General features: G+C 41.7%; 1 pseudogene; it reads left to right on the top strand.

The window, feature by feature from the left end:
• The first annotated feature begins 2,103 nt into the window (after window positions 1–2,103).
• On the top strand, window positions 2,104–21,733 carry LOC132865750 (sodium/potassium-transporting ATPase subunit alpha-1-like; annotated as a pseudogene).
• Window positions 21,734–22,604: the final 871 nt, after the last annotated feature.

Below are 22,604 nucleotides of genomic sequence, written 5' to 3'. Positions count from 1 at the left end.
CAAGTGCTGGTCACCTTGTGCAATGAACAGGAACAGCACTTTAAAGCCCTGTTGCAGGCAAGTATCTGCATGCTTCCCTCATATCACTCTGACAAAGATGGGGCCTCATGACGACCCAGAGGCCTTCCTGGCACTCTTTGAGCAAGGTGAAAAAGCATGGGGGTGGCTGGTCGAGCAGCGAACGGCTTGCCTACTATCGCTCCTGACCAGAGAGGCCCAGCTTGCCACCCAACAACTCTCTACTGACAACAGGCTGTAATCTGCAAATCTAAAGCAATCCATCCTGTAACATGTCAGCCACACCCTGAGCAACATTGTCAGTGCTTCTGTGTGCTGACCCTGGAGGAGGTTGGCTGGCCATTTGCATTCAGCCAGCAGCTCTGGGACACCTGCTAGCGGTGGTTGAGTGGAAGACCATGGCGCCAAGGGAATCATCAACTCGGTCACACTGGAGCAATTCATTGCTCAGCTGCCAGGTGGGACAGTGGAGTGGGTCCAGTGCCACTGCCCAGGATCACTGGATAGAGTGATTGCTCTGACTGAGAACCATCTGGTGGTGGTTCCAGCAGCAGGATGACATTCTGCCTCTTCTCTTTCTCTCTCGTCCCACCTCTTCCTCCTGTCCCTTCCCCATCCCTGCACCATGGAAACAGGGGTCAACCCCTTGCAGCCTGCTCGCTGATTCCATGGTGTCCCCCACCCTTCCTCCCCTTATGTTTCTGTGTCTCATCCCCCTCAGGTGAGTGATCCCCAAGCCACTAGTGCAGAGGTGAGACCTGGGCCAGGGTGCTGGTGCTATGGGGAGCCTGGGCACTTCCAGGGCCAGTGTCATGCGATGGAAATGGAGGTGGTCCAGATCCATGACGCACCAGAGACCACCTCCAATCAAGCTGGAGCGTATTGCATACCAGTGAGTATCCAAGGGGTACCATACACTCATTGGTGGATTCAGTCTGTAACCAGACCTCTATCCACCAAAGTCAAGTAAAGTCAGTTTATTTGTTTAGGGCTTTTAACAACAGATATCATTGCAAACCAGCTTTACAGAAAAATAAAGACTTTAAACATATTAACTAATTTTATCCCTAATAAATTCATTTATCCTTAATGAGGAAGCCTGTGGCAATGGTGGCAAGGAAAAACTCCCTCAGATGACATGAGGAAGGAACCTTGAGAGGTACCAGACTCAATAGAGAACCCATCCTATCCCAACTGGAGCATGTGTGTGTGTGTTGTATGCCACCCTCCAAGCTGCTGAAAGAGCAGCGGTGAAGTTCATTAAAAGTATAGTCAGTGAAACCTGCCTGTCCTGTGCTTCAGTGTTCCACCCACTCAGGGATGCTCACAATATGATATACTGTATATAATAGCAATTTGCTTAGCTATTGTGTACTTATTCTGTATGTGTGACAGAGCATGCATTTTGAAGCCTTTCATCATGTTGCTGAAGAGACATATCTGATGAACATCAATAACATTCAATTTCAGGAGCTTCTACAGATGTCGACTATAAAATACAGATAATGCAAATGTAGTAAATGAACATGTCTCAAATGTAGTCATTTCTAACACTCAATATAGCACTCGTGCTGTAGCTTCAATCCAATTGCTTAATAAAGAGGCCTGTGGCACCTGTTTACTCTTCATTTTTTAAATGTCCCATAGAACGAGCTACAGTTAACATTAAAACCTTTTAAATCAGCCACTGATAAATCTATTTTTCTTCATTTTAAAACAGTGACACCAGTGGCTTTTTGGAGAAGTGCAAGAATATCATACCATCAACTTGAGAGAGATGAGCTTTTGGAGTCTATTCGTTTCTTTTATTTCACTTTTACACTTAAACATTTAATTTAATTACAGTGTTATTAATAAAAAGAGAACAGTCAATTACTTATCATTTTTGGGCCCACCAAACTTCATATTTTATTGTATTTGGTGGCTCCACTTTCAAATAATCCCTGGGAAACAACTACAGCAATTTGTGTATGTCTTTAAATATTTAAGAGATGCTTATGTTCTTACCCAACTAGCCAAAGGTTGTTGTCTTTACATAGCTACCCTGTGACCTTGTGACACTGCAATTACATTCTAATTATATTGATGGTCACAGGATGCTTCTCATACAATCAAGAAGCTAAGAGCTCAAAGATTATAGAATCCATAAAAAAAAAACTTGCTCCACAGGTATACGAACTTTTAATTTAATTGTTTTGTGAATACAAATTTCCCTTGCTGCATATGCACAAAAGTTATTGGAATTTGAAATATTGCATTATAGCAAGCGCTGGTTATTCGTGATGGTGAGAAGAAAAGCATTAATGCAAAGGATGTGTTTGTTGGTGACGTTATGGAAATTAAGGGTGGTGATCGAATTCCTGTTGATCTCCGAAGTATTTCTGCAAAAGGATGCAAGGTAAGAGAGAAAGTAATTACCAAATGTCATATAATAATGACATTTTTAAAATTTTACTTAATTAAAGTTTCTTCCTTACCCTTTCAGGTGGACAATTCCTCTCTTACTGATGAATCTGAGCCTCAAACCTGTACCTCTCAGTTTTCTAATGAAAATCCTTTAGAGACAAAGAATATTGCAGCCCTGTCTACAAATTGTGTTGAAGGTAAAAAAAAGCATGAAAACTATCATTTACATTGGAAAATAAAAGCTTCAAATATATGTTGTGATGCATTATGAAATTCTTCCTCAGGCTCTGCCACAGGCATTGTAATCAACACAGGTGATCGCACTGTGATGGGTCAAATTGCTATCCTGGCTTTAAGCCTTGAAGTTGGACAGACACCAATCATCACAGAGATTAAACACTTCATCCACATCATCACTGGTGTAGCATTTTTTTCTGGCTGGCACTTTCTGCATCTTGTCCCTGATTTTTGGATCTGGCTGGTTGGAAGCTGTCATCTTCCTCAGAGGGCTCATTGTTGCCAATGTACCTGAAGGTTTACTTACCACAGTCATGGGAAGTGACATTATTTAATATTATTTGAAATATGTTAGGTAACGGTGGCACGGTGGTGTAGTGGTTAGCGCTGTCGCCTCACAGCAAGAAGGTCCGGGTTCGAGCCCCGTGGCCGGCGAGGGCCTTTCTGTGCGGAGTTTGCATGTTCTCCCCGTGTCCACGTGGGTTTCCTCCGGGTGCTCCGGTTTCCCCCACAGTCCAAAGACATGCAGGTTAGGTTAACTGGTGACTCTAAATTGACCGTAGGTGTGAATGTGAGTGTGAATGGTTGTCTGTGTCTATGTGTCAGCCCTGTGATGACCTGGCGACTTGTCCAGGGTGTACCCCGCCTTTCGCCCGTAGTCAGCTGGGATAGGCTCCAGCTTGCCTGCGACCCTGTAGAACAGGATAAAGCGGCTACAGATAATGAGATGAGATGTTAGGTAACACTATGTGATTGTAATTCTTGTCTAACAAAATTTGATTTTATTATTATCTCATCTCATCTCATTATCTCTAGTCGCTTTATCCTGTTCTACAGGGTCGCAGGCAAGCTGGAGCCTATCCCAGCTGACTACGGGCGAAAGGCGGGGTACACCCTGGACAAGTCGCCAGGTCATCACAGGGCTGACACATAGACACAGACAACCATTCACACTCACATTCACACCTACGGTCAATTTAGAGTCACCAGTTAACCTAACCTGCATGTCTTTGGACTGTGGGGGAAACCGGAGCACCCGGAGGAAACCCATGCGGACACGGGGAGAACATGCAAACTCCGCACAGAAAGGCCCTCGCCGGCCACGGGGCTCAAACCCGGACCTTCTTGCTGTGAGGCGACAGCGCTAACCACTACACCACCGTGCCGCCCTTTATTATTATTATTATTATTATTATTATTATTATTATTATTATCCAGTTTCCACAAAAGTTGGAACACTGTGTAAAATGTAAATAAAAACAGAATGTGATGATTTGCAAATCATGAAAACCCTATATTTCATTGAAAATAGTACAAGGAAAACATATTAAATGTTGAAACTGAGAAATCTTTTCTTTTAAGTTTCTTGAAGATATATGTTCATGTTGAATTTAATCCCAGCAACATTTTTTCAAAAATGTTGGAACAGATGCAGCAAAAGACTGGGAAACATAATTAAGTTAATTGGCAACAGGTCAGTAACATGATTGGGTATAAAAAAGAGCATCCCGGAGAGGCTGAGTCTCTCAGAAGTAAACATGGGGAGGAGTTCACCGCTCTGTGAAAGACTGTGTGGGCAAACAGTGCAACAATTTAAGAACAAGTATTGGCAGGCTAAACAAACCTTGCCCAGCAGCACTTATTTTATACCTATATGTTGATGATGGTAATATTTCTCAATCATTAGCTGTCAGGTTATAGTCCTATGAAAATCCATGACCTTGAGTTTGACATTTCAAAGTCATTCAAGGTCAAAGGTCATGGTGCCAAATGGAAGCCCATATAGCACTTCCTATAAGTTGATAACAGTAAACATCTGTCTACCATCAAACGTTTTCAAGTCATAGCCCTCTGAAAATCCATGACCTTGAGTCTGACCTTTCAAGGTCACTCAAGGTCAAAGATCATGGTGCCAAATGAAAGGCCATATGGGAGTTCCTATATGCTCATAATAGGAAACATTTGTCTATTGGCAACCGTTTTTGAGTTATAATGGAAAATGTTATTTTGACCGAAAGGTTGACCTTTCTGGTGACCTTCACCTTGACCCAATTACCCCCAAAATTTAATCAGTTAATCTACGGACCATTGCCCACCTACCCTGAAAATTTGAAGTCAATCGGTGCAACCATCTAGGCGCTAGATTGTTAACAGACAGACACACACACAAACAAACAAACAAGGTCAAAGGTCATGGTGCCAAATGAAACCCCATATATGACTCTCTATATGTTGATAATGATAAACATCTCTCTATCTCTAACCATTTTTGAGTTATAATGGAAAATATGCAAATTTTAGCAATGACCTTGACCCCACTGACATTTGACCCCAACCACTAAGAAAACTATGAGAGATACCCCATAATGTAGTATATCAATGGAAGCAGAATTGAAAGCTGAACATTTTGGAATTGGTTTGAAGTAAATATGATTAATATGAAGGAAGATATCACAAAAAACAATTTTGACCTTTTTGGTGACCTTGACCTTGACTGGATGACCCTCAAAATGTTGGAGGTTCTATTTGAGACCAATGTCCATCTATCCTGAAAGTTTCATGAAGATTGGTCCAGCTGTTTTCCTGTAATGTTGTTCACAAAAAAACACTAAGAAACAAACAAAGCAACCCCAACGAAAACAATACTTCGTCCCCTGGTGGAGTCCGTAATAACGTTCCTCAGTGTAAAATTGCAAAGAATTTGGGGATCGTGCCATGGGTAGCTTGTACTTCTTGTACATGGTGCACATGACATGGGTAGCTTGTACGTCTGTGAAGGCATCATTAACGCTGAATGATATATACAAGTTTTAGAGAAACATGCTGCCATCGAGTTGACATCTTTTTCAGGGAAGGCCTTGCTTATTTCAGCCAATGCTAAACTACTTTTTGCACATATTACAACTGCATGGCGCCGTAGTAAGAGTCCAGGTGCTAAACTGGCCTCCATATACTGTAGTCCAGACCTGACTCCTATTTAAAACATTTGGGGCATTATGAAGCACAAAATATGACAACAGAGACCCCGAACTGTTAAGAAACTGAAATTGTACATGAGGCAAGAATGGGACAACATTTCACAGCAACTGGTCTCCTTGGCAACATTTACAGAGTGTTGTTAAAAACAGAGGTGATGCAACACAGTGGTAAACATGCCCCTGTCCCAACTTTTTTGAAATGTATTGCTGGCATCAAATTTAAAACGAGCATATATTTTTCAAAAAACAATAAAATTTCTCAGTTTCAACATTTGACATGTTCATTCTCATCTCATTATCTCTAGCCGCTTTATCCTGTTCTACAGGGTCACAGGCAAGCTGGAGCCTATCCCAGCTGACTACGGACGAAAGGCGGGGTACACCCTGGACAAGTCGCCAGGTCATCACAGGGCTGACACATAGACACAGACAACCATTCACACTCACATTCACACCTACGATCAATTTAGAGTCACCAGTTAACCTAACCTGCATGTCTTTGGACTGTGGGGGAAACCGGAGCACCCAGAGGAAACCCATGCGGACACGGGGAGAACATGCAAACTCCGCACAGAAAGGCCCTCGCCGGCCACGGGGCTCGAACCCGGACCTTCTTGCTGTGAGGCGACAGCACTAACCACTACACCACCGTGCCGCCCCCACATTTGACATGTTGATTATTATTATTATTATTATAACTACATATAACTAATATTGGGGGCGGCACGGTGCTGTAGTGGTTAGCGCTGTTGCCTCACAGCAAGAAGGTCCGGGTTCGAGCCCCGTGGCCGGCGAGGGCCTTTCTGTGTGGAGTTTGCATGTTCTCCCCGTGTCCGCGTGGGTTTCCTCCGGGTGCTCCGGTTTCCCCCACAGTCCAAAGACATGCAGGTTAGGTTAACTGGTGACTCTAAATTGACCGTAGGTGTGAATGTGAGTGTGAATGGTTGTCTGTGTCTATGTGTCAGCCCTGTGATGACCTGGCGACTTGTCCCCGCCTTTCGCCCGTAGTCAGCTGGGATGGGCTCCAGCTTGCCTGCGACCCTGTAGAAGGATGAAGCGGCTAGAGATAATGAGATGAGATTAGATGAGATAACTAATATTGGCCAAATGATATATGACTGTTTCTGCATTTTAAGACACAATAATTAGCTATGAACTACTTGAAACATGGCACCATACAAATACATTTCACTCTGCCAAACATAGATAACACAGATGTGCATGTTATGATGATATTAACATCGTTTATTCTTGAAACTTAGATATGTTGTCTGAATCTGCTGACTCACCTGCATGAAATGCATAAAAAGCAATTACTACTTTTCTGCATTTCTCAGGCTTTTTTCAACAACAAACAATACTCAGTTTTTACTTGATGATTGTTTATTTTCACTTGATTATTGTAGGTGTGTCTGACTTTAACTGCCAAACACATGGCCAAGAACACTATCTGGTCAAAAATCTTAAAGCTGTAGAAACCCTGGGCTCCACCTCCACTACTTGTTCAGACAAGACAGGAACTCAGCCCCAAAACTGAATGACTGTGGCACGTGTGGTTTGACAATCAAATTCATGATGCAGCTACGACAGAGAACCAAAGTGGGACATCTTTTGACAGAAGCTCTGCCACTTGGTCTGCCCTTGCTCATGTAGCTGGCCTTTGCAACCATGCAGACTTCCTTGCAGATCAAGCCAATGTTCCTATCCTTAAGGTATGTCTGTGTAAAAGTAATCACTAAAAGTCTTCACTGAATTTTAGTATAATATGAATATAATATTTGTATAAACATAGGTATGATCCAAACAACATTGGAATTAAAGCCACAAATGCAGGGACCCTAAATCCAAGGATTTGTTTCAGCTTAGGTTCATGCTGGTCCTGGGGCACTCAATGTGATTGTACAAAGTAATAATACTTGGAGACTTTCCAATGTCTACATTTATTTCACCTAAATTTCTCTTTTTTCTTTTTTTAAGCTTTATCCTCAACAATCACACAGCTGGTGTTATGCACTGCCCACATAGCATTTATCAGACAAGTCTGAGCAACCTAATGAGCAAAAGCAAACCAGCAGGGACTGGCCAGGTGTGTCTGGGCCTGTTTTTTTTATTTAATTACTTCATCACTAAAACATTATCTGTACAGTTATCAGATCTGTTTGATTAGCAACCTGAGCAGAGTTATATAATATAGTTATTACTTATTTCTGAGAGTTGAGGGATAAGCATATTTGTAAGTAAATATTGTTTTATTGTTTCAAATATTCAAATGTTTCAAATATTATTCATTTCAACCTTTGCATCTTTTGCAGAGAGACACCACTGGAGATGAATCAGCATCTGCTCTATAGACCCCTTCGCAGTAAACGTCATTCATACGTAAGCAGAAATTGCGCGCGCAGCCTGGACCCAAAAAAGACTCAGCGATGCCTAGTTGTTGTGTTGTCGGGTGTCAGAATCGTAGCAGTGATGGGGTTAAAATGTACAGAATTCCAGCAGGGTCTCACCCATTCCAAAAAAATCGTCGACGTCTATGACTACAAGCCATCAAACGTGTAGACTGGGATGAAAGCACCATCAAAAATGCGCGAGTTTGCAGCGCCCACTTCATCACAGGTAAGATCAGGCTATTTATTAAATCTTTCTTTTTTATTCTTTCTAGTCTTCATTTATTGATGTAGCAAAATACTTTGGTAACGTTTGTCTGATTAGCTGGGTCATAGTTACACAATGTAATGAATATTGTTAGCAGGGCTGTAGTCAAGTCCACCTTAGTCGAGTCCAAGTCAAGTCCGAGTCCAAAGAGGTTCGAGTCAAGTCCGAGTCCAAAGAGGTTCGAGTCTGAGTCAAGTCCGAGTACAAAGAGGTTCAAGTCCGAGTCCAGGACAGCAAATACAAGTCATATACTTGGAGCATCAAGATAATAACTTTGGGTTATTACTAACACAGTGTCACAGTACTTATGGTTTGTGTATATATACAAACAATAGCTTGTACAATATAGCTTCACTCATACAGTAAGTGTGAAAAATTATTACCAGTATTATACTGTGTGTACCTGTGGTTAGAGTATGCCTTGCCTGAAAAAAAAAAAACTGTACATGCCGTGAGTGTAATGAAATAAGTAATTTTTATTTGAGCATTAACTGTAACAAACCCCCCATAGAATCATTTGTCAACATTAATCAACAGTCTCACTCACTCACTCACTCACTCACTCACTCACACACACTCTCACTCACACACACACTCTCTCTCTCTCTCTCTCTCACACACACACACACACACACCTCAAGAGGGTGGAGCAAAATGAATTGCATTCAATGGCTTGTTTTAACAAACAAAAAAACAACAACAAATACAGGTAAATCAAGGGAAAGTAAAGGAAGGCAAGTCTGGTTTCCCAATTCAGGCACAACCACAAACGTCACCTGAAACTGCGCTGCACGTAGTTAATATTGTAACTTAATTCTCATTTAGCATCTAACGTTTTACCTGATGAAAAAAATACTAACGTAAGGAATTGTAGCGTCGTATCCGTATCTTCCATTGGCCAGTGTTCACTACTGTTAGCACAAGATAAAGCTAAGCACTTTCTAACTGTCACTTACCTTGCTGGGTGGTTCCTCTGCAGGTGTCTGTTAAAATTGGACGTCGTCCCAAGCGTGTCTGAAATTGTTTTTTTGCAGAATCTGCAGTCTGCCCGGTGTTTCTTTTTCTGATCTGTTGTTGAAAACTCATGGTGATTTGTGTAGGCGAATTTAATTACCCCCGAATTAGCCGACATCTTCGCTGTATAGGCTATGTGTGAGAGAAAACAATGAAGGTCGCGCGGGAAGATAATAAAACACATATTTAGAATCTTAAAGTAACAAGTTCAAGTGTGAGACTCTACCATTGGTTGGCGGATTCCTTGGTGGACTTGACGAGTCCTGCAGCTATATTTAGCGAGACCACTAGGGGAGTCCGAGACAAGTCCAAGTCCAATTACAAGCGAGTCCGAGTCAAGTCCAAGTCCATCAAAAAAACGTCTCGAGACGGACTCGAGTCCGAGTCCGGACTCGAGTACTACAGCCCTGATTGTTAGCATGTTAACTTAGCTTTGCATGCAATTTTGTTTGTAGGAGAGCTCTCGCTTGACTCAAGCAGTCCAGATTTCGTGCCATCATTATTTGTGTATGCCGAAAATCACAATTTTAAAGCAAGGATGGAAAGGTAAAATTGTGTGCCCTCACTCTAAATGCCAACTTACGTTGACTGCTCTAACCTAGCTCCCACCCCGTTCAGTTTCATTTCTGCTCTCTGCCTCTCGCTTTTTACGCAGCTCTGATTTCTCTTAGCTGCACTCTTTACACTATCATTCCTTTCGTGCCATTACCTCCTGCAAATTGCTGTTTAGTGTTGGTATTTGCTGTTGTAACTAAAGCCACATTGCCATCACATCACTGGCATAATTTGATTAAAACAAAATGAATATGAATGTCCCATTGTTAATCAAGTTGTACATGCCCGCACATAACATAATCATATGCGTCTAAAGACTTGTAGGCACGAAGTTTTTCGTGGGTGTACACTGAAGTCTTGTCAATAAGGTACGAGTATACAGTGGTGCTTGAAAGTTTGTGAACCCTTTAGAATTTTCTATATTTCTGCATAAATATGACCTGAAACATCATCAGATTTTCACACAAGTCCTAAAAGTAGATAAAGAGAACCCAGTTAAACAAATGAGACAAAAATATTATACTTGGTCATTTATTTATTGAGGAAAATGATCCAATATTACATACCTGTGAGTGGCAAAAGTATGTGAACCTTTGCTTTCAGTAGCTGGTGTGACCCCCTTGTGCAGCAATAACTGCAACTAAACGTTTGCGGTAACTGTTGATCAGTACTGCACACCGGCTTGGAGGAATTTTAGCCCATTCCTCCGTACAGAACAGCTTCAACTCTGGGATGTTGGTGGGTTTCCTCACATGAACTGCTCGCTTCAGGTCCTTCCACAACATTTCCATTGTATTAAGGTCAGGACTTTGACTTGGCCATTCCAAAACATTAACTTTATTCTTCTTTAACCATTCTTTAGGAGAGCGACTTGTGTGCTTAGGGTTGTTGTCTTGCTGCATGACCCACCTTCTCTTGAGATTCAGGTCATGGACAGATGTCCTGACATTTTCCTTTAGAATTCGCTGGTATAATTCAGAATTCATTGTTCCATCAATGATGGCAAGCTGTCCTGGCCCAGATGCAGCAAAACAGGCCCAAACCATGACACTACCACCACCATGTTTCACAGATGGGATAAGGTTCTTATGCTGGAATGCAGTGTTTTCCTTTCTCCAAACATAATGCTTCTCATTTAAACCAAAAAGTTCTACACTGTAAAAAAAATCCCGTTGTTTTTACGGAAAAAAACTGGCAGCTGGAGTCACCAGAAAAAATCTGTAAAATATACAGCAAAACGGTAATTGCTTTTACAGCACAGCATGTACATTTTACAGTTTAAAGTAGCAAATATAACAGAAGTCCAGTGTTTTATATGCTGGATTTAACTGTAAAATGTACAAGCTGTACCGTAAAAGCAATTACCGTTTTGCTGTATATTTTACGGATTTTTTCTGGTGATACCAGCTGCCAGTTTTTTTCCGTAAAAACAACAGGGTTTTTTTTACAGTGTGGTTTCAATGTTCTACTAGACAGATATTTTTTTGGGGGGGCTTTTTTCACCTTTATTGGATAGGACAGTGTAGAGACAGGAAATGAGCTGGAGAGAGACTGGGAAATGACCTTGGGTCAGAATCGAACCCGTGTCCCCAGATTCATGGTATGGCGCCTTAGTCGACTGAGCCACGACAGTGGCTGTTTTTGTATTTTTTTAACAGGGCAATTATGTAATTTTAACTATCACATTCTGTTTTAGTATTACAGTTTGTTTAAACTACAACAATTTGTAAATTCTACAAAAAAATATGATCAACATATTCTTACTGTTAAATTAACAGTGGTATTTGGTGAGGAGTTTTACAGTATATTGATGTAAATTACACACTGCTTCATTGCTTTTGTATTTACAGTTTTTTTATGTCATGATTTTACATAAATTCACTGTTAATTCTACGGACATTTTTTACAGTGTATTTTGTTCTCATCCATCCACAAAATTTTTTCCAATAGCTTTCTGGCTTGTCCACGTGATCTTTAGCAAACTGCAGATGAGCAGCAATGTTCTTTTTGGAGAGCAGTGGCTTTCTCCTTGCAACCCTGCCATGCACACTATTGTTGTTCAGTGTTCTCCTGATGGTGGACTCACAAATATTAACATTAGCCAATGTGAGAGAGGCCTTCAGTTGCTTAGAAGTTACCCTGGGGTCCTTTGTGACATCGCCGACTATTACACGCCTTGCTCTTGGAGTGATCTTTGTTGGTCCACCACTCCTAGGGAGGGTAACAATGGTCTTGAATCTCCTCCATTTGTACACAATCTGTCTGACTGTGGATTGGTGGAGTCCAAACTCTTTAGAGATGGTTTTGTAACCTTGTCCAGCCTGATAAGCATCAACAACGCTTTTTCTGAGGTCCTCAGAAATCTCCTTTGTTCATGCCATGATACACTTCCACAAACATGTGTTGTGAAGATCAGACTTTGATAGATCCCTGTTCTTTAAATAAAACAGGGTGCCCACTCACACCTGATTGTCATCCCATTGATGGAAAACACCTGACTCTAATTTCACCTTCAAATTAACTGCTAATCCTAGAGGTTCACATACTTTTGCCACTCACAGATATGTAATATTGGATCATTTTCCTCAATAAATAAATGACCAAGTATAATATTTTTGTCTCATTTGTTTAACTGGGTTCTCTTTATCTACTTTTAGGACTTGTGTGAAAATCTGATGATGTTTTAGGTCATATTTATGCAGAAATATAGAAAATTCTAAAGGGTTCACAAACTTTCAAGCACCACTGTATATCTGGCCATTGTATACCAGGGAACTTACTAACATCGTCCGTCCACTCTTTAATTAAATGCGGATCTGGTAGGCGATGTCCACTTGTTAGAGTTAACTTATTTATGTAGCATTCTCGATCTTGTAACGACAATTGTTTGGCATAATCTGACAGCTCATAATGCCGGTCTATGGGCAGCGCCATTGTTTCTGAGTCCAGGCTGCGCGCGCATCCTGGCAACGGTCGGTTTGTTTACAAACATGCGAAGGGGTCTATAAAAGTGTATTGAACTCTACTGTGGCTCAGTGAAGGACATGGGAGACAAGTATGCAAAACTTGCAGAGATCCCCTTCAATTCCACAAACAAATATCAGGTACTATACTTTCATTCAATTTTTTTGAATATTGACTATTGAAAAACACTAGAACTCTAACATTCACTGATCTGGTGTTCAATGGCTATCAATCCACAAGAACCCTAATTTTCTTCAGAGACCAAACATTTGCTAGTAATAAAGGGAGCTCCTAAGAGGATCCTGGACCGATGTTCAACCATTATGATTCAAGAAAAAGAACAGCTGCTGGATGATGAGATAAAGGATGCGTTCCATAGTATATATTTGAAACTGGGTAGTCTTGGAGAAAGAGTGTTAGGTGTCACATTCATGTACAGTTTTGACAATTACTTCTATACAATGAAGGCTATGCTGTTATACTAGGCTATGCTAGGCTAGACTGTGCTTCATTGTATATGCAATGAAGGCTATACAGAGACAAATAGACCAAAAAAAAATTCTTCCAGGATTCTACCATTACAGCCTCCCTGATGATCAGTTTCCTGAAGGATTTGAATTTGACATAGAGACAGTGAACTTCCCTCCTGAGAACCTGTGCTTTCTTGGCCTCATGCCTATGATTGATCCTTCTCGTGCTGCTGTACCTGATGCTGTAGCTAAGTGCAGGAGCAGTAGAATCAAGGTATTGCCTTATTCACTTTTATTTACATGTGTCATATTTTGAAGTCATAATATCATTACCATGCTATTGTAGTCCAAGAACTGTCTGTATTTTTGGATTATCATGGTTACTGGTGATCATCCAATCACAGCTAAAGCAATTGCTAAGTGTGTGGGTATCATCTCTGAAAGCAGTGAAACCATAGAGGACGTTGCTGCTCGCCTGAACATCCTTGTGGAAGAAGTCAACCCCAGGTAAGCACAAAGCTGTAAATTGTCTGTGTATTTGTTCACTTTTATGAAATGCTAAAAAAAAATTGGTTTTGAAGAGATGCAAAAGCCTGTGTGGTTCATGGAGATCTCAAGAATATGAGCCCAAAGCAGCTGGATGATATCTTAAAACACCACACTGAGATTGTCCATCCATTATCTGTAGCTGCTTATCCTGTTCTACAGGGTCGCAGGCAAGCTGGAACCTATCCCAGCTGACAATGGGCAAGAGGCGGGGTACACCCTGGACAAGTCACCAGATCATCGCAGGGCTGACACTCAAAGACAAACAGCCATTCACACTCACACCTACGGTCAATTTAGAGCCACCAATTAACCTAACCTGCATGCCTTTGGACTGTGGGGGAAACCGGAGCACCCAGTGGAAACCCACGCAGACATGGGGAGAACATGCAAACTCCACACAGAAAGGCCCTCGTTGGCCGCTGGGCTCGAACGCAGGACCTTCTTGCCATGAGGCAACAGTGCTAACCACTACACCACCGTGCCACCCTGCCAGAGCATCTCCTCAGCAAAAACACATTATTGTAGAAGGTTGCCAGTGGCAGGTACCATAAAACAATTTTTAGGGAAATAATTTTGTAGTTTAGCTGTTATAAAAACTTAAAATATAAAAAATGATTACATAAAAAATGAAATATAAAAGGGCGGCATGGTGGTGTAGTGGTTAGCGCTGTCGCCTCACAGCAAGAAGGTCCGGGTTCGAGCCCCGTGGCCGGCGAGGGCCTTTCTGTGCGGAGTTTGCATGGTGTCCGCGTGGGTTTCCTCCGGGTGCTCCAGTTTCCCCCACAGTCCAAAGACATGCAGGTTAGGTTAACTGGTGACTCTAAGGCTACATCCACACGACAACGGCAACGAGATTTAAAAAAAAAAATATCGCGTCCACATGGGCAACGGATCAGTAAAATATCAGGTACATACGGCAACGCAACGCTTGCTGAAAACGATGCAATACACATGCCACACCTCTAGGTGCGCTGTAAGACGGTCCCATCGGAGACACCAGAACAATAGAAGAAGTAAGGATGCATGTGCATAAACTATTATGCGCGAGACTTCATATTAGCCACAAAGTCAGAAAAATCTGTTCGTAAAATTACGTTATAATGACCAAATACAATGAAAAGTATTTTTCCAGTCTCACCTGTGAAAGGTAATCCCATGTGATCTCGTTTGGACGGCAAACCTGTTGGTACAGTTAAACGCAGCACATGAATGAGGCATCTTTATTCTCCGCTTTGACCTATCCAATATGGCGGCGAGGATGACGTATGATTCTACGCGGAAGGCGGCGTCTTTAATGGTCCGGAATAAATTGAATGCTACACGTTGATGGATTAATTTGTTCTTCTACGCCCTTTTTGAGGAATGTATTGTAGGGTTTAAACCAACATCTGAAGAGGTGAGATCGCTCCTTTTTTTCCCTATTTTTGCTGGCGGGATTGACTCTGCCCTAAGGGCTATTCTCTCTCACTCTCTCTCTCTCTCTCTCACTTTGCACCATTACACAATAAATATTCACAGTGAAAATATTTTGTAAGCGCGTTTCATGAACCAAGTTATAGGATTTGTTGACAACTCGCATCGAGTTCGTTACACTTCTACCCGGCGTGAAGCACATGTGGTTGTGACGTCATCGTAAACAAATCCGTTCTACTCATCCAGACAACTTCGCAACGGCGCCGTTGCCAGATCTTTCCACTCTGGAACCCGTTCTCAAAAGATTTCGTTTTGCGGCACCCAAAACGCCGGTGCCGTGTGGACGCCAGGCCGAAACGATAAACAATTTTATCAGATTCACCTGAATCCGTTGCTGTGTGGACAGGGCCTAAATTGACCATAGGTGTGAATGTGAGTGTGAATGGTTGTCTGTGTCTATGTGTCAGCCCTGTGATGACCTGGCGACTTGTCCAGGGTGTACCCCGCCTTTCGCCTGTAGTCAGCTGGGATAGGCTCCAGCTTGCCTGCGACCCTGTAGAACAGGATAAAGCGGCTAGAGATAATGAGATGAGATGAAATATAAAAATGAAAATATTGTTTAGTTTTATGCATCTTTTCTCTTTGTTCCAATAGGCTGCCATTGTGGCTGTGACTGGTGATGGTATGAATGATTCTCCTGCTCTGAAGAATTCGGACATTGGTGTAGCAATGGGTATTGCTGGATCTGATGTCTCCAAACAAGCTGCTGATATGATTCTCCTGGATGACAACTTTGTGTCTATTGTTACTGGAGTTGAAGCCGGTAGAGAATCTGAAACTGTAATTGCATTTTACAAGTAGTTCATGTGAAAACAGAATCCTCACATTAAAAGTTCACTGAATATAATTATCTTACCAGGCTGACTGATCTCTGACAACTTGAAGAACTCCATTGCATACATGTCTCATCTCATCTCATCATCTCTAGCCGCTTTATCCTTCTACAGGGTCGCAGGCAAGCTGGAGCCTATCCCAGCTGACTACGGGCGAAAGGCGGGGTACACCCTGGACAAGTCGCCAGGTCATCACAGGGCTGACACATAGACACAGACAACCATTCACACTCACATTCACACCTACGCTCAATTTAGAGTCACCAGTTAACCTAACCTGCATGTCTTTGGACTGTGGGGGAAACCGGAGCACCCGGAGGAAACCCACGCGGACACGGGGAGAACATGCAAACTCCGCACAGAAAGGCCCTCGCCGGCCCCGGGGCTCGAACCCAGGACCTTCTTGCTGTGAGGCGACAGCGCTAACCACTACACCACCATGCCGCCTGCATACATGTTGACAAGTAAAATCCCTGAGCTTTCACCCTTCCTCTTCTTTGTTACTGCGAGCATTTCTCTCACTCTGGGCATGGTCACTATTTTATGTATTGATCTAGGAACTGATATGGTGAGAATGAGAATATTTCATGTGGTTCACACATTTTCAGATGTATGAAACAAAATGGTATATATAATTGTGCAGAGATGACTAATTAATGTGGCTTTATATTAATTATACATGTGCCAGCTATATCTTTGGCCTGTGAAGGTCCTGAGAGTGATATCATGGAGCGGCAGTCCAGAAATTCCAAGACAGACAAACTAGTCAATGAAAGGCTCATTAGTATGGCTTATGGATAAATTGGTAAGCTAACTTTTTGCCTAACACATTTTTTTTCATAAGTCGAAGCATGGTTTATTGCTCACAGATGATTTCTTAGTCAGAAGTACTATTGCATAATGAGGGAAATATGCAATAGTACATTATTATGGACAATTGCCACTCTTATAAGAGTGGCAATTGTCCATAAGAAGACGTGTGAGAAAATTCAAAGATATATATTCACCTGACCTGCTCTTCAGTACCAAAGTAAAATGTATTTACTACAACCCCAAATCAGAAAAAGTTGCGGCAGTATGGAAACTGCAAATTAAAAAAAAAAAAAAGAAAGCGGTGATTTCTAAATTTACTTTGACTTTTGTTTTTTACTTTGTATTTCATAGCAGATAGTATGAACCCATTTTGTCTGGTCAACTTCATTTAATTTGTTAATATACTGTACATCAATTCCTGTGTTTCAGGCCTGCAGCACATTCTGAAGAAAGTTAGGATGGGGCAATTTAGGGCTAATAATGAGGTAAAACAACTAAATAATGATGTAATTTGAAACAGGTGATATCAGCAGGTGATTGTAACCAGGATTTGGTACAAAATCAGTATCCAGAAAAGGCCTAGTCTTTGAGGAGCAAAGATGGTCCGAGGAACTCCAATTTGTCAATAAATGCATGAGAATTATTGAAATGTTTAAAAACAATGTTCCTCAAAGAATGATATGGTGGAATTTGGATATTTCACCCTCTACATTTTATAATATCATGAAACAATTCAAGGAATCTGGAGGAATTTTGGTGTGTAAAGGTCAAGGGCGCAAGCCTAATCTGAACACTTGTGATCTCTGATCCCTCAGACGGCACTGCATCAAGAACCATCATTCATCTAACTTGTATAACCACATGGGTTTAGGATTACTTTGGCAAACCTTTGTCAAGCACTACGATACAGATTAACATCCACAAATGCCAGTTAAAACTTTACTTTGCAAAAAGGAAGCCTCATGTTAACTGTGTACAGAAGCGCCATCAACTTCTCTAGGCTTGGAGGCATCTGGGATGGACCATCACACAGTAGAAACATGTATTGTGGTCAGACAAATCAGTATTCCAGGTCTTTTTTCAAAGAAATAGATGCCGTGTGCTCTGGACCAAAGACGAAAAGGACCATCCAGACTGTTACCAGCAACAAGGCCAAAAGCCAGGGTCTGTCATGATATGGGTTTGTGTTAGTACCTTTGGCAAAGGTAACTTAGACTTCTGAGATGGCAGCATTAATGCAGAAAAGTACATTGAGATTTTGAAGCAACAAGATGTCAGGATGACATTTTTCCAGGGAAATTTCAATGAGACAATGCAAAACCACATTCTGCACACACTACAAAGACATGGTTGTGGAAGAAGAGGGTGCCTGTCCCCTCTGTCCCCAAAAGAGAATGTGTGGTGAATTTAGAAACAAAAAATATGACAACGAAGAGCCCGTACTGTTGCACACCTTAAGACATGTTTGCAGAAAGAATGAGACAAAATAACACCTGAAACACTTCATGACTTGGTGTCTTCAGTCCCTAAACATCTTTTAAGTGTTGTGAGAAGAAATTGCAACATTATAAAGTAGCAAATGCTTTACTATCCCAACTTTTTTTGAAATGTGTTACAAGAATCAAAGTTAAAATAAATGTTTATTTTGAAAAAAACAATTAAATTCATGAGATAAAACATTGTTTTAATTGTATTGTTTTGAGTGCGGGGCGGCACGGTGGTGTAGTGGTTAGCGCTGTCACCTCACAGCAAGAAGGTCCGGGTTCGAGCCCCGGGGCCGGCGAGGGCCTTTCTGTGCGGAGTTTGCATGTTCTCCCTGTGTCCGCATGGGTTTCCTCCGGGTGCTCCGGTTTCCCCCACAGTCCAAAGACATGCAGGTTAGGTTAACTGGTGACTCTAAATTGAGCGTAGGTGTGAATGTGAGTGTGAATGGTTGTCTGTGTCTATGTGTCAGCCCTGTGATGACCTGGTGACTTGTCCAGGGTGTACCCCGCCTTTCACCCGTAGTCAGCTGGGATAGGCTCCAGCTTGCCTGCGACCCTGTAGAAGGATAAAGCGGCTAGAGATAATGAGATGAGATGTTTTGAGTGCAATACAGGTCAAAGAAATCATTGTTTTCGGTTTTAATTTCAATTTCAACATACTGTCCCAACTTTTTCTAATTTGTGGTTGTAAAATTATCATTAACTTACCCAGCTTTGTGTAGCATAGAATAATCAGAATTTAAACACTATTACATTGTATTTTGTTTTGGGGCGGCATGGTGATACGGTGCATAGCTTTGCCTGTTCAAAGCTCCAGGGTGACAATTAAATCTTGAATTTGGCTTACTGACTGTGTGAAGATATGCATGTTTTGTTCCCGTGTCCAATTTGGTTTCTTCCAGTGTCCTCCAACCACAAAAAAAAAAGCAAGTATCTGAATTGGCTACACTAAAATTGCCCCAAGGTGTGAATTTATGTGAGTGCACACATGGGGCCCTGTAATCTAATGTGATGCTCCATTAAAAGTTGTATTCCTCTCACACCCAGTGTTCCCGGGAAAAATCTCTGGACTACAGCCATGACCTGGATAAAGCTCTTATTGAAATGTTGAATCAACATAAAGATATTTTGAGTTTGTTTTCCTCTTCTGTTATAGGGATGATACAAGTAGTTGGAGGGTTCTTCACTTACTTTGTAATCCTTGCTGAGAATGGATTTCTGCCCTTGTTTCTTATTGGACCGCGTGTAAATTGGGATGATACATTAATAACGACCTGGAGGATAGCTGTGGCCAGCCGGGGGTATGTAACATCTCATCTCATCTCATTATCTCTAGCCGCTTTATCCTGTTCTACAGGGTCGCAGGCAAGCTGGAGCCTATCCCAGCTGACTACGGGCGAAAGGCGGGGTACACCCTGGACAAGTCACCAGGTCATCACAGGGCTGACACATAGACACAGACAACCATTCACACTCACATTCACACCTACGCTCAATTTAGAGTCACCAGTTAACCTAACCTGCATGTCTTTGGACTGTGGGGGAAACCGGAGCACCCGGAGGAAACCCACGCGGACATGGGGGGTATGTAACATATATCACTGTAATCAAGAACTAAAGACTCAGAAGGTCTTATTTGGTGACCCTCTCTAAGTGTTTGGGTTTGCTTTTATTTATTAATTTTTTGTTTTTTAGACTTACAGGCAGAGAAAAATTGTGGAGTACACATGCCACACTGCCTTTCTTTTTTTTTTTTTTGTCAGGATTGTGATTGTACAATGGACTGACTTAATCATCTGTAAGACCAAGACAAACTCACTGATAAACCAGGGAATTAAGTATGTATAACAGAGAAATTATATGACGCTATCAAGTAAAGCATTTTATGTTATTCCTGTTTCATCAAAGCAATATAGACTGTGAGGGATTTCATTCAACTTTTATTAAAGTTTTTTAGAAACAAAGCCCTTAATTTTGGCCTTTTAGAGGAAACAGCTTTGGCTGCATTCCTGTCACAATGTCCAGGCATGGATGTTGCTGTTATAACGTATCCACTTTAGTAAGTTCACTTTTCTTTGCAAATAATTATAAAGACATTTTTTTTCTCCAGAGAAACGGTCATAAGATCCATCCATCCATCCATTCATTCATTATCTGTAGCCACTTAACCTGTTCTACAGGGTCGCAGGCAAGCTGGAGCCTATCCCAGCTGACTATGGGCGAGAGGCGGGGTACACCCTGGACAAGTCAGCAGGTCATCGCAGGTCATAAGATACATGAGAAATGTAATTGTTTCCTTTGTTTTGGTTGTACTGTAATATGATGTTTGTATGATGTAATCCCACATTTCCATTGCATTATGTTCTCAGTTCATTGTGCAGACACAACAATCTAAATCCAAACACAATCCACCATACTTGAGCATTACAGCTGTAATATTCACTGTCCATCTCTTTTAGACCATGGTGGTGATTATGTCCTCTACCTTATTTGCTCCTCATCGTCATCTACGATGAGATCAGAAAATACTACCTTCGGCAGAACGCAGGAGATAAGAACAGGCGTCACCCACATTATCTGATTTATTAATAGATTACAATGAATGCAGGGCGGCACGGTGGTGTAGTGGTTAGCGCTGTCGCCTCACAGCAAGAAGGTCCTGGGTTCGAGCCCCGGGGCCGGCGAGGGCCTTTCTGTGCGGAGTTTGCATGTTCTCCCCGTGTCCGCGTGGGTTTCCTCCGGGTGCTCCGGTTTCCCCCACAGTCCAAAGACATGCAGGTTAGGTTAACTGGTGACTCTAAATTGACCGTAGGTGTGAATGTGAGTGTGAATGGTTGTCTGTGTCTATGTGTCAGCCCTGTGATGACCTGGCGACTTGTCCAGGGTGTACCCCGCCTTTCGCCCATAGTCAGCTGGGATAGGCTCCAGCTTGCCTGCGACCCTGTAGAAGGATAAAGCGGCTAGAGATAATGAGATGAGATGAATGCAGATTCAATAGTAAATAAATATCCATCCATCCATTATCTGTAGCCGCTTATCCTGTTCTACAGGGTCGCAGGCAAGCTGGAGCCTATCCCAGCTGACTATGGGCGAGAGGCCGGATACACCCTGGACAAGTCGCCAGGCTATCGCAGGGCTAGTAAATAAATATAGAAAAAGAAATCACACACATGTTATTTTTGTGAAATTGATTTAATCAAAATCTGTGATTCCATGATGTAGGGGCATTCCCTCATTTCTGTTTCCCCTTTTTAGGTTGGCTAGAAAAAGACACAGATTATTAAACCACAATGACCCCTCTGCTATGAACACACTCACAGTCAATAACTGCAGTGCTGAAAATAAAGCAGTTTTATTTACACAATAAATATCACACCTCAACTCGGAAAAAACAATGTGTATGATGTGCTTATTGTATTTAATTCTTACATCATAAAACATTATCCACAAATAATATCATGCCTATGCCTATATATTTAGGCCTCACAGCTAGACTGCTAGTCTGACTGTCTATCTTTAGCCACATGAAGTAATACAAAAAGAGAAAAGACCTATTTCATGCAACCACAAAAGCAGGAATAAACACTGCATACTTGTTTTCAAAAGATAAGTATAATAGTAGTACAGTACAGTGCAAAATGTGTCATAGCAAACTCATAACTGTGCATCTCTGGAAACCCACCAATGTCCCAGAGTTGAAGCTGTTCTGTACGGAGGAACGGGCTAAAATTCCTCCAAGCCGGTGTGCAGGACTGATCAACAGTTACCGCAAACGTTTAGTTGCAGTTATTGCTGCACAAGGGGGTCACACCAGATACTGAAAGCAAAGGGTCATATACTTTTGCCACTCACAGATATGTAATATTGGATCATTTTCCTCAATAAATAAATGACCAAGTATAATATTTTTGTCTCATTTGTTTAACTGGGTTCTCTTTATCTACTTTTAGGACTTGTGTGAAAATCTGATGATGTTTTCGGTCATATTTATGCAGAAATATAGAAAATTCTAAAGGGTTCACAAACTTTCAAGCACCACTGTAGTTGGATGAAACATATCAGAACAAGTCATGTGCTCCAAAGAGAGTGAATCACTAGAACTATGCCAAAAACTGACTGAGAGTGCAGTGCAAAGAAAATTAAATAGCTGACGCA

The sequence above is a fragment of the Neoarius graeffei genome, chromosome 18, assembly GCF_027579695.1.
Source record: "Neoarius graeffei isolate fNeoGra1 chromosome 18, fNeoGra1.pri, whole genome shotgun sequence".
Classification (NCBI taxonomy): Eukaryota; Metazoa; Chordata; class Actinopteri; order Siluriformes; family Ariidae; genus Neoarius; species Neoarius graeffei.
Note: the sequence above shows the minus strand (reverse complement) of the source record. Positions and strands in the feature narration are given on the sequence as shown.